General features: G+C 40.6%; 1 pseudogene; it reads left to right on the forward strand.

The window, feature by feature from the left end:
• Positions 1–12321: 12321 nt before the first annotated feature.
• LOC120590641 (uncharacterized) lies at positions 12322–12439 on the forward strand (annotated as a pseudogene).
• The last annotated feature ends 937 nt before the right edge of the window (positions 12440–13376 follow it).

The raw sequence follows: 13376 nt of genomic DNA on the forward strand, positions 1-13376 counted from the left end.
TTCTCCCCCAAACATCTGTTCAGTCGCTCATCATTAACATCTGTCACCCATTTCTAGGCTTAACCCAGACAAAGCTTGTTATTCTAACACACACCATTCCAAATTGTTACCAAGTGATTCCTCCTCAGACTAATTTTACACAGAGACTGAGAAGATATCTTGGATCTAATTGGACTTCTGCTAGCGCCTACCCTGCAGCCTTGGCAAAAACCCAATGGCTCAGAGGAAGGGAAATTCCTCGAAACATGCTAACACTTTCCTGCCTCAAGTTGTTACACTGAAAACTCATAATTCTCTTTAACCCTTCCCGGTTAACAAACATTATCCCATACAGCTCTTACATTTGTGTATCTTTAACTGCAACCCATCATTTACCCAACTCATGTCCCAGTGGGGTTGCTTTGCAAATGAACTTAAATTAGAACATGTGAAATGTTTTTTAATGTTTGACCCGATTATTTACACACAAAGATAAGAAGTCTTGGCTCATTTGGAAAGATAGCTCAGTGGTTAAAAGCATGCAGAAAGACCTGAACTGAGACCTTGGACACATAAAGTAAGTCAGGTAAACTTGGTCACATAAGTTAATATGTGGGCCCTCATCTACTTAATGCAGAAAATGGGTACCTCACAGAATTATCTCAATAAAAAGGGACATGCATATAAGGTGCTTGCTATAGTGCTTGCCACCGACTCAGTGATAACGCTTGCTGTCGCCACCATTATCATCACTGTCATTGCCATCTGCAGCAGCAGCACAGTGGAAAAAGACCAGAATGGCTTTTTCTTGTTCTTTTCCCCTCAGCACGTCCTTTTTCTTTCTGTTCTACCAGACTTTATTGACTGCCTCTTATGGGTTCGACATGTGCCAAATACCATAGTGAATGAAGTAAATTCCTTGTCCTCGAGGGGCTTTCTCGTTAGTAGAGGAGATAGACCTACACGCTACTTCAAATCAGACTGTGATAAGCATTATAAAGTTATACATAAAACTCCCCACAGATTATCTGAAGACGTTTTAACATCAAATCTCTGTTTTTCTTATGGGAAAGCTTTAATTGGGAGCTCATCTTACACAGTAAATTAGGAATTTAAACCTCAGGGCAGACCTTTCCTTTCAATGGGAAGCTAATGGTTGTAATTTAGGTGAATGTTTATAATGTCAATAGTGCAGGGAGGAAGAGGAGAAGGGTTTTCACCTCTCTTTCTATGGATGTTAAAAAAGATAATAATGAAGAAGTCTCCCAAACTGAAACAGATGGAGCAACTGAATTATTCTTTTTTATTACCATCATGCAATATAGTATACAAAAGATTTCAAAAGCTGCCATGACTGATTAAAGCCAATTTGATATTATAAGGGTGGTATATATGTGATATCCATACATACGAGATATATATTATATATATATATATATATATATATATATATATACATGCACACTTACACACACACACACACACACACATACATTTTCTTTAAATTGGAGATCAGAGTCCCACAGACTCCATTTTCCATTGAACGTAGTCATAAGGAATGAGTCAGTTTGGGAATCCCACCCTGGCTGTAGCTCTGGCCCTTGTTCCACGTTATCTGGGAAAAGGTCAAGTGGAGCTGAGCACCTTTCAGATCCACATCCCTCTGCTGTCATTCTTTCATGGGTCCCTGTCCTGGGAGGCCTAAGACTTGTATGGGAGATAAGTATGCCACACTGAGATGTGACACATATGCTGAGACCAGCAGAAAGAATCTGAGCTCCTCAGAAGTGTGCACAAGGCAGGCAGAAACTTTCCAGACAGAGGGAACAGCTTGGGAGGGGAGGGGTGAGGGCTCCTGAGAGTCAGTCTGTGATCTTTGAGGGGGGAGTGCAGACTAGGAGTGGGGAGCAGAGTGACTGAAACTGAGAAGAATGGGCCAGGAGCAGCTGTCCCCAACATACATTTTGTGTTTGCCAGGAAAACTTCTTAGGAACAGGTGAGATCCAAGGCCCATTCTAGACACCCCTCATATGTGTTCCCCGAGGCCCTCATGGGCCACATAATGCCACATAATGTCTTCACGGAAGTTACACAGTGTATAAATTGCTCCCTCCTGCTTTATTGTTCAGTGTTTAACATCTTCTAAGAGACTGAAAAATTGAAGCTTGTGTGTCTTTGGGTTACTTAACTTTTCTGAACCTTCATTTCCTCACCTCTAAATGGGGAAAACAGCATCCACCCCTTTGAGTGTCCAAGCATTTGTGTACATTATCTGGTGGTAACAGACACTCACCCATGTTAATTTCTTTGCAGCCCAGAGTTATCAACTAGGAAGTAATAAGAAGTCAAACCCAGGTGTCCTGAACATTAGGTCACACATTGTTCTGGGGCGTTACCCCACTTCCAGGCACACTAGCAGACAAAGTACACCCATCTTTACAGTGTGAGTTTCGGAGGTGTCTGTCCCTCACTTTTCAACAACCACCTCCTTAGTGACCCCTGGCCCTGCCAACAGGCCTTCCTGTGCTGATGCCTATGCACCCCCACATTCTGCCTATGGGGAGCAGAGAGAGGAGAATCAAGCTAACTCTGACAAGTCAAGGGAAAAAGATTACCCCTAGGGAGGCCTCAGCCATGCATTAAATTGGGAGGGGAAACTAATGACAAGTGACACTAAAAAGGCCGGATTTTTCAAGGTGTTTTCACTTGTCTTTTAAAAAAATTACAAAGGCAAATCAGATAACCGAAGAATGCATGGTTTGTGAGGGAGAAAAGCAGGAAACTGAGTTAGAAGAGGGAAGGGGCTGACTAAACACGACTTTGAAAATAAAGATGTTTCTACATCAATGGGCCCTAAGGACATGTTTTCTGAGATGCTTATAGCCAATGTACTCCTTTCACTGAGAATCAGCTTAAGACGAGAACTTGTTCTTTAAGTTGGTGAGATCTTTCAAACTTGATTTATTGTTTCCTCCTCAAAACCTCCCTTTGCTGCAGTCGCAGACACTTTATGCTTCATTGCAGGGTCTGTAAGCCACTTTCAGTGACCCAGGCAGGACAACTGGTGGAGGAGGCAGGAGGAAGAGGGAAATGCAGGTGCCCAGGTTACGCTCAGCTTCCATGCTAACCTGGCTATAGAGTTTGAAAAGCAAGTTGCCCAAGACACAGTGCAAGTGAGCCAGATACATAATGACTCACACTATGTAATGTGTTTTTCTTAAATGTATATCTGATTCATTCTCTACACTGATTCACCGATTATTTTTTAATATAGGGATTTGGTTAAATAAACTTTTTTTTTGTTTTTTTTTAAATTTAATTTAATTTTCTAAAATTAATTAATTATTTTTTTATGGTGACATTGGTTAACAAAATATAATAAGTTTCATCTGTACACTTTAACAGTAAGGCATATATATATTTACAATGGGTGTTCACCTCCCATAGTTAGATTTCTTTCTGTCACCACATGTTTGACCTCCTTTACCCCATCTACCGCCCCTCTACCCCCCTACCCTCTGGTAACCACTAGTCTATAGTCCATGTCCATCCATGAGTCTCTGTTTGTCCTGCTCATTTGTACCGACATTTTTTAATGTAAGCAGATCATACTACTTTCCTGCTTACCACTCTTCTGTGACTTGCCACGCCACTAGGATGAAACCCACACTCTACCAGATGCTACTAGGCCCTGCACGGTCTGGCTCCAAGCCACCTCTCCTTGCTTATTTTGTGTCAATCTTCACCGTGACGATGCCTCAGTCGTAATTGCCTTCTGAGAGTTTATAAGTGACATTCTCTTCTTTCCAGCTCAGTATCTGTGCATATGCCATTCCTTGTGCCTAGAATCTCTTCCTTTGACCCCTTTGGCTGGCCGGTGCCCACTCCTTCAAATCTCAGCATTATTGTCTCTTTCTTAAGGAGGACTTCCCTGTGTTCTAACCCAGATTAGGCTCACTCCTATTAAACACTCGCCATAGTTTAGTTTTTTCCTTATTGGCACTTATTAAAATGTGTGGAGTCATTTGTTTAATGTCCGTCACCCCTTCCCTGACAGACGGGGGCATTGACCACATTTATTTTGCATTCATTGTGTACCAAGCACGTAGCATAGCCCCTGGCTCAGTGCAGTGCGTGATGAATGTTTGGAGAATCAATGAAGGTCTGGCTTGAAGAGACCAACCAGATCATCTACTCCTGCAGCTGCAGCTGAAAGAGTACTGGTGGCTTCTGACCAAAATCGCCTCACAACGGAATATCTAACTATTAAAAAGTACCTGAAACCAATTGAATCAGAGGCAAATGGTAGATTGGCAGACTATCTTCTCCTTCTAGCCAAGGAACTGAGATAAAAGGAGGTCGCTGATCTGAAAAGTTATGAAGAACTTTGAGAAAAATAAGGCCTGGTTTTCAAAGCTGGGAAGCTTCTAATCAGAAGTCTTCTGGGAAAGCTGGTCACTCAGGTACCTAGTCATGCAGTCGCTCATGGAAATGCCAAAACGTCTGAATTTAAAGTTGATATTTGAAAGAGAAGCAACTGCACCTCCAGAGAAACCTGGACCCTGCAGATCCGTCCTCACATAGTGTAGTGTTCTCAGTGTTATTCTGAGAAGCCCAGCTGTTCCCATAAATAAAGGCATCTTCCAGTCATTCCTTTGGTTTTCCACTGATTATAAAATATTATCATAAAGGCATAGCATGTCAAGCCACGGTCATTTATGAAAACCAGGACACTTCCAAGGAAAAGTAGATAAAGGGAGAAACTCATGACTCATGTCTGTCACCCTCTACTGAACCAGGACTGGCAGCTCCTTCATGGTGGAAACTGGATGCTGCTTGCCTTTGTTTGCCTGGAGCCCAGAGCAGAGCTGAGCACAGAGCAGATCAGCAATCAAGGTCTATTGAATGTGTGCATGAATAACGGATAGATGAGAGTACATCTAAGTGATTTGTGGAGTTTTTTTTTCACTGAGATGAAGTTAGCCTTCCAAGCATTCATTTAAGATGCTGTACTTTAACCCGTCCCATCTGTGCTCGGACCCTGTGGGGATTTTCTCTACAATCCCCAGAACCCCCCTCGTTACGCCCAGCTTCTGCTCTACGACGACATCTCCCGCTGGAGTCTTCCCTCCCTTTGGACAAGACATTTGTACTAAAATTTTCTACTTCTTAAGAACCGTAACTCAGACTACAGCATTCTCATTTTTGGCTAACTTGGGTAAGAGTCGTCATTCAGGTGTCAGCCACTTCAGGTCCACCTTCCCTCAACCCAAGCCCTCTATGAGATTTTCAAGAGTGAATCCCTAGAAAACGGATAAGTCGGTTAGCTGCCACCTGATAACAGGTAACAAGCATGATGTCAGAGGCTCAGCTATTCAAATACCTCCAGATGCAAATAACTGAGGAGAGAAGATTAGTACATGTGATGCCACTACCTATATTTTCTTCCAGAAAGACAGTAAAGAAAACAACCCCAAACAAAATAACATCAAGACACATGTTGGTGCTTATCCAGACTACTTCTCTCTAACACTTTATGCTTTCAGGCCTAACTTGGAAATTTCCTTCCTTCTTCCCAAGGATAAAAGATGTATATCATAGTAGTTAAGAGCTTGGACTGTGGAGTCTGGGAGACCAGTGTGGAAATTCTGGATCTGCCTCTGAATCGTGTGGGCAGGCTATGTAATCTCTTCAAGCCTCAGTTTCCTCATTCTTAAGATATGGAAAAATAACAGCACAGAGAAAGATTGCTCACTGGGGTGTCTGGGACCTCACTTGCCCTGGATGAATGATATTTCCAAAGTTTAAATATCTTATCTTCAAAATAGCTTTTCCTGCTAGTGTTTGATCCAGCTTCAACATCTTCTATACGTATCCCCTCCCGCTTCTCCTCTTCTCTCTTTCTCTATCTTAGTTCTGATCTATAATATGGATTAAGGGACAACATGTCTCATGTCAGTTTGCACAATCACAGTTAAAAAATTGTAAAAGATGTGCTGTCCTCCAAAATGTAAACAAACAAGAGTCCTCCCCGCTTCTGTTTTATCTGCTATACACGGGGAGGTCCCTGCAGTTCACACACACACACACACACACACACACACACACACACACACACATCTGCATTGCAGACTGAGCCTCTCATTCGCTCTCACCGGTCATCTGCAAGCCCGCCAGAAGCGCCGCCAGTATACCAAGTTTCCTCGATCATTGTAATGTTTTAGAAGATAATCTTTTAGAATAGTTTTAGAAAAATTAAAATGCTTACTTCCAAACCCATGGATAAATAAATGACCTATTTTCCTACCTTCCTCTTCGTCTTGAAGCGGAAACCCTTGGGAGAATGACCTGGCACAGACATGGTAAATAGCAGTGATTTAGAATGCACTGAGACTGGGCTGCCTGAAAGGGCAGCTTTTGCTTCTGAAGACCTTTTCTAATAGCATCAAAGGAAAACAAATCTAGCTGGGATGATGTACATTAGGATAACAAAAAGATTTCAGTGACTGATGGCTACCGAAGTACCAGCAAGATTGAGAAGATTTCTGAAACTGCATTTGGGCCCAGCAAGAAAAAGTTCTGTGATCACTTAGCACTACCCGCCACAGGCAGGGTCTGAAGGAGTGACAACACGCATGCTGTGTATTTGTCCTTGATGCTATTACAAGCACGTAGGACTAGAAGTCAGAAAACCTGAGTTCTAGTTCTGTTCTACCTGGACACATAACCTCCAGCACATCACATAACTCCAGACCAATTCCTTCATCTGCTACAGTCCCTTTCTTTCACTTTGTGTCCTTGTAATCATAAATGGCTTGTAGTTCTCACATATTCTGTTTCATATTACTTTGGCTCAATTAATTGTATTTTTTTTTTTTTTTTGCTATTCCTACAAAACATCGTTAAAAAAATCTTGTTGTATACATACATCAATATATATGTATGTATATATACATAGTATTACATATTATAATTTTATATAGATAGACTGAAAGATAATTTTGTACGTATGCCTGGACAAAGAGACTGTTCCCTGCATTATCCTCCATGCATAGCATGGTACTTGATAACATTCTAAATGTACAATAAATGTTTATTGAAAGAATTAATGATTGAAAAAAACTGAAAGACTCTAATTGTCAGCAGTGGTATTACCACAAAGGTAATTGTCATTTTTCCTACTTTTCTATAACAAACATTTTTTTTTATTGTGGTAAGAACTCTTAACATAAGATCTACCTTCTTAACAAATTTTTAAGTGTATAATACAGTATTGTTAACTATAGGCACAATGTTATAAAGCAGATCTCTAGAATTTACCCATTTGTCATAATTGAAACATTATGCCCGTTGAACAGCAACTTCCCCCTACTCCCCCACCCCCGCCCCGACCCGTCCCTGGCAACCACCATTCTACTCTCTGCTTCTATGAGTTTGACTATTTTAGATTCCATATATAAGGAGAATGTTGTGGTATTTGTCCTTCTGTGACTGGCTTATTTTACTTAGTATAATGTTCTCAGGATTTACTCATGTTGTCATGTATGACAGGATTTCCTTCCTTTTAAAGGCTGGTTAATATTTCATTGCGTGTTTATATTACATTTTCTTTATCCATTCATCAGTCGATGGACAGTTAGGTTGTTTCCATACCTTGGCTGTTGTAAATAATGCTGCAATGAATTAATTCTTTGGGTAAGTACCAGAAGTGGAATTGCCAGATCGTATGGGAGTTTTATTTTTAATTTTTTGAGGAAACTCTATATTTTTTTCCATAGTAGCTGCTGCACCATTTTAGTCCTACCAACAGTATGCAAGGGAAACATGTATTTTTAATAATCAAAATATGTGCATATCTATCATTTTATTGGCCTTAAAGAATAATACATCAAAAATAACAAGAGTTCATAATAGTCATCGTCTTGAGCCAATTTACTCCTATAGATTGATCCTGGGGAGGAACAGGAGGAAACGAGAAAGGCCCTCCAGCTATCCCAGCAGCATGCTGCTTCCTTAGCAGCCACTTCCTGGAGACTCACTGGTCCAACCCTATACAGAACCCAAGAGCCAGGATAACTTCATGCCCAACTAGGGAAGTGGCTATTTTGGCACTAAGGGTTATTGTACAGCTATTTAAAAATAAGAATTACAGAAACTTTGTAGTCTGTATAATTTATAGGAACATGAAAAATATTTAAGATATAATGTTTAAGTGAAAAATATCAGAAGTAAAGTAATATTAAGATGATGGGGTTTAGATAATTTATTATTTTTATTTTCAAAAATGTTAGTGGTTTATATTCTTGTTCATTGGTGTGTGACGCACTTGAGCAGCACTAGTACCAGCCAGTTTCACCCTAGAGGTTGTTAGAAATACAGAATTGGGGGCCTTGTCCAAAATCTACTGAAGCAGAATTTGCATTTTTTTAAGATGCCCAAGTGATTCATATGCACATTATGGCTTATATTATCTTTTTAAGAAAAAAAGATGCTTGTTGATTGAGTTTCCTCACTGTGGTCTTCAAACAACCCTATGAGTTATAAGCAGAGGGATGGCTAACCCCATTCAACAGAGGAAACAAGATTGGAGTTAAGTGACTTTCCTCAGGAAAGGCACACTAAATTGCTTTATCAGTTCTCAAGCCCAAGGCTCCTGATTCTGAGGCTACATTCAGGCCAGCCACAGCCTGCCTGGCCTTGTTTATATGCCAAACCTTCCTACATACGGCCTGGGGTGGGCCATCCACTGTCACCTTCCTTGGTTTCCACAACACATCTGGTAGTTCACAAGGTTCTGTAATTCAGGAAGAAGAAGACAGGCTGAGGTTCACGAGGTTCATGAGGACATTCTTCTTTCTTCCATTAGCCCCCGATGGCACTCTGCTGAACCCCAACCCAGGAGGACAAGGCTTAGTTTTTGTAAACCACCTTGGGCTCATTGGGATGGGAATGAGCAGGGGAGAGGGCCTTCAGACATTGGTTTGAAGTCACCCCACATCTCATCTAGTCCAACCTTATCCATTTGCAGAGGGAGAAATGGGCCTAGAGAGGACAAGTGACTTGACCCAAGTAACAAAGCTAGTTAGAATCAGAGAAAGGAGGAGCGGCTGGCATTGAGGGCAGCTCAGATATTGGAACGCAGCGTAGTGTGACCGGAAGCACCTGCAAAGGCACTGGCGGTGGGAGAACCGTCCTCCTCCTAGCCGGGTAAGGCAGGAGCAAGGGTTGTCCTGAGCCCTCCCTGCAGAACAGGTCTGCAGTAACCTCCACCAGTGCCATCACATTGTGTCAGTCACTTCCTCTGCTCTGATCAAAGGGTTATCCTAACATTGCTAACTGAAGATTGTAGATGCTCTGTCCCATGTGTTGAGCATCCTTAAGCGCTTTTATCCTCTTCGACCACTGACAATGCCGAATAATAGTTGGTTTAATGAACCAACTTAAGAAATAAAATGAACCTTTTAGTTAAGGTCTGCTAAAAGGCACAACGTTATTGCATATTAACAGTGTGCCATGCACTGTGCTTTTCATACATGCTCTTTTCAAAATAGAAGTTGGAGACAGTCTTCTTCGAAAAAAGAAATGCACAGTCAACTAAAAGTATTTTTTAAAATTCAACTATTTTGAATTAGTCTGCAAGAGAACTTCTATACAACTCACAGGAAATTGAAGATCTTTAAAATACATGATTACTTGGAGATAAATGGACTGACAGAACGGTAATTAATATTGCTTGAGCTCAGAGCGCTCCTGTAAGGTCTGCAGAAATTGCCTGCAAGGCAAGGTTTTGTAGAACAATGTTTAATCAGGAGATAATAGCAGTATCTCATTAGACTAAAGGGAGATGATAGATGATGGAAGATCAATTTTCATTACAGCTTGTTTCTGATTATAATAATATCTTGTGCCTTCTCCAAATGACAGAGAAGTAAATTCATACTCTATCTAAATGACACCAGAACACTGAGTCAATTCAAAGTTTTAATAAATTGGCCAAACATTATTTGGCTCCATAGAGAGACCCAGCCACAAAAACCTAGATCGTACCTATGTAGAATGTATTCTAGCATTTTACAGGTAAAAAAATAACATACACTTAATTGTAAATAAGGTGTCTAAATGCAAAATACTTACATCATTGACATTTGTTACTTGAAGGTAATTTCTAAAGCTTCTAGAATAAGCTAAAGTTTTTTCAATTAAAAAAAAAACAAGACTTCCTGTAAGTGCCCACTTTTTATGTTTTAAATATTTTCTCCCTTGTTTTATTTTGACCTGCAACAATGACTTTTATAATTCTTGAAATTCCCACCTGAGCATTATATTACACATCTATTTGTTATTTTCCTCTCGTGTGACTCACCTACTAGAGTAAAAGCAACGATTTTTTTTAATGTCATGTTCCCAATACCAAGGATAGTCCTTGACACATAATTGGTGCTCAGTAAGTAATTATCGAATAAGGAATTCTCTTACCTTTCCTCTTCAGGATCTTCTATAAATAATAAGTTAATTTAGAAGTAACAGGAGCTAAAAGTGACCAATATGGATCATGATATGATGAGGTCTGAAGTTGCTTTCTCCTTTCGTGGGTCCCCTTCCCCAGTTTATAGCTGCTAAGGTTACCCCGAGTGCTTCCCTCTGGTTCTTCTATCTAGTGAGACTGCGTGCTTCTGCCGAATTTAGTTGCCCTGCTTAGTATTGAGTGAGACTTTCTTTCAGGCAAAAATCCATAAAAAATGTGAAACTCACACACAACATTTCATTCTTCCAAGTGCTGACTCCTATCCACTATCTGTCTGCTTTTGGTTCCCCTCCAGTGCCTTCAGGTTATTCATTTTCATATTTCTTCTATAATTTATAGTTGTTATTTGTGGGAGTGTTTGTCTTATAGGAACTACTCAGCCATCATCAGAGTAGATAGCTAATCAAATTTCCACGTTTTAGAGAGTAGTCTCCAGAAGTTTTGTGAATGGATTAGAGATGAGACTAGGGATAGAGAGAGCCATAAGGATGTTATGGTAGAATCTCCAGGAAAAGGGTGGCGAGGGTCTATAGGAGCAGCAATTTGATGAAAAGGAAAGTTCATACTTGAAAGTTCCAGATTCAGAAATCCCAACTCTTTAAGAATATAGCCAGCAATTGAGTCTGGACTAAAACGTCAAGGTTCTGGTTAGAGACACAGCTTGGGGTAAGAGCTGATGTAATGATCTTAGGTGATACTTTCCCAGGAAAGAATGGGAAGTGGAAGAAGGGAAGTGGATCAAGAGCTGAACCCTGGGGAAGAGGCAGAGAGTGGTTGGGCAGCAAGGTGTCTAAGAGTCAGAGAACTAGAAGCAGGAAAATGGTGGCAGTGATGCTCGGAGCAGAGAGTTGCAACAGGAGCAGTGTTGGTTAATAACGTCAAATGCCTCAAATTAATCTGGTAAACTGAGGTCCAGAAAGCTGCCATTGGATTTGGCAGCTGGAAAGGTGACCAATGTTAGTCGGCATTGGTGACTTTATGAGAGCAGTATCAGCGGAGAAATCAGACTGGAGAGGGTTGAAAAGTGAATGGAAAGTGAGGAAATGCAGATTGCTCTGCATCTGTAGATGACTTCAAAGCAACGCACTGGGTTTTCCTTGTCCTTATTCTTTTTCTACGCACAAATTTCACAATGATACACTGCATAATTTTTTAAAGTGTAATTATATTAAGCCATTTTTGTTCCCATTTTTATGTGACTATCATTTTAAAACTACCATCTGATTGTGGATTCAAAAGCATTTAGAAGCAAACAATTGACAAAAAGATTATAATGTGGCAGACACTTTAAACAGTGTCCATCAATAACTTTCCCCTCAAAAGATTTTATAATTTTACTTCCACTACAAGCAGAAATATCTCATTAATTCACATTTCCAGATGGTTGGGATCTTAGGCTGCCCATAACTATCTATATGGCTCTAAACTCCCAGACCCTCAATTTTCTGGCAGAGATAATAATAGTGATAGCAATGACAATAGCAGCTAAGCATTTATAAAGGCACTGTTCTCAGGTCTTCACATACAATAAATAATTTGATTCTTCTGACCACTCAGCTAGGTATTATTATTATCCCCAGTTAGATGAAAACACTGAGGTTCAGAGAGGTTAAGATACTTGCTTAAGCTCACAGAGCTAATAAGTGGCAGAGCCAGGATTCGAACACACAAATGGGGACCATATTAAATGGCAATTGATATTGTTATTATCACAAATTATTCATTCATTCAACAAATAATTTATTAAGTACATATTCTAAAGCAGGCATTGTACAAGGACTTGGAAATTTAGTGGAGAATAAAAATCTGGTCTTTGTGTCTACAGCCATACCACCCTGAATGTGCCGATCTCATCTGATCTCAGAAGCTAAGCAGGATTGGGCCTGCTTAGTACTTGGATGGGAGAATGTCTGGAAATGCCGGGTGCTATAGGCTTTAAAAATAAACAAACAAACAAACAAATAAATAAATAAAAACTGAATCTTTGCACTAAATTATTCTAACCTGATCAGGGAAACAAGCAATTAAAGGATGAATAAACAAATCAATATATAATTGCAACTTACCATAAGTGCTATGAAGAAAAAGTACAAAATGTCTGACCACTGGCTGATAAAAAGGATCCAGCCATTGCAGGTGTTCAGGAAAGCCTATACCAGGCAGAAGGATCTGCACTGTGAAGGCTCCACACAGAGAGGACCTGGGGGCTGCTTGGGCAAGGGGGAAATTGGGATGAGCAAAGGTTGGAGACCTGGACAGGTGGCCAGATCATCCAAGATCTTGCAGGCCATGGTAAGGAGTTTAAATTTTACTCAAAATATAATGCAAAGTCCTTGAAAGTTTCGAAGCAGAGAATTAGAATGGTTCAGGTTATATTTTTCAAAGGTCACTCTGACTGTGATATGGAGAAGATAATGAGAAAGAGTCAGGAGTTGGAGAGAGAGGAGATCAATTAGGAAGTCATTGAAGTAGTTCAAATGAAAGATGATGGGATAGTAGCTGGGAAGATGAGGAGCTTCCAGGCAGAAAGCAGGAGGCCCTCAGATGCAGGCTGAAGCTGTACCAGAGGGAAGCTGGTGGAATTTCACAAGTAACTGATTGCCACAGAGATAGCTTGAGTAAAAAGTGAGGCCAGGATGACTCCAAGATCTGCACAAGAGAAATTCTCTAGCAGACTTCTTTAAATTTCACTGACCATTCCTGGCTGGAGGCTGGGAATGTGAGTGCACAGAAATTGGAGCAGAGATTGTTATGACAGGATTAGACCAATTCTGGTTCCACCCCTGGTCTGGGCATGTTGTCCCTGAACAAAGTCAAGGTTCTATGAACTAGGGAAGAGGCAGAGAACGGCTACTGCCTAGACAGCCAACAT

Source organism: Pteropus medius, unplaced genomic scaffold (assembly GCF_902729225.1).
Source record: "Pteropus medius unplaced genomic scaffold, Ma_sr-lr_union100, whole genome shotgun sequence".
Lineage (NCBI taxonomy): Eukaryota > Metazoa > Chordata > Mammalia > Chiroptera > Pteropodidae > Pteropus > Pteropus medius.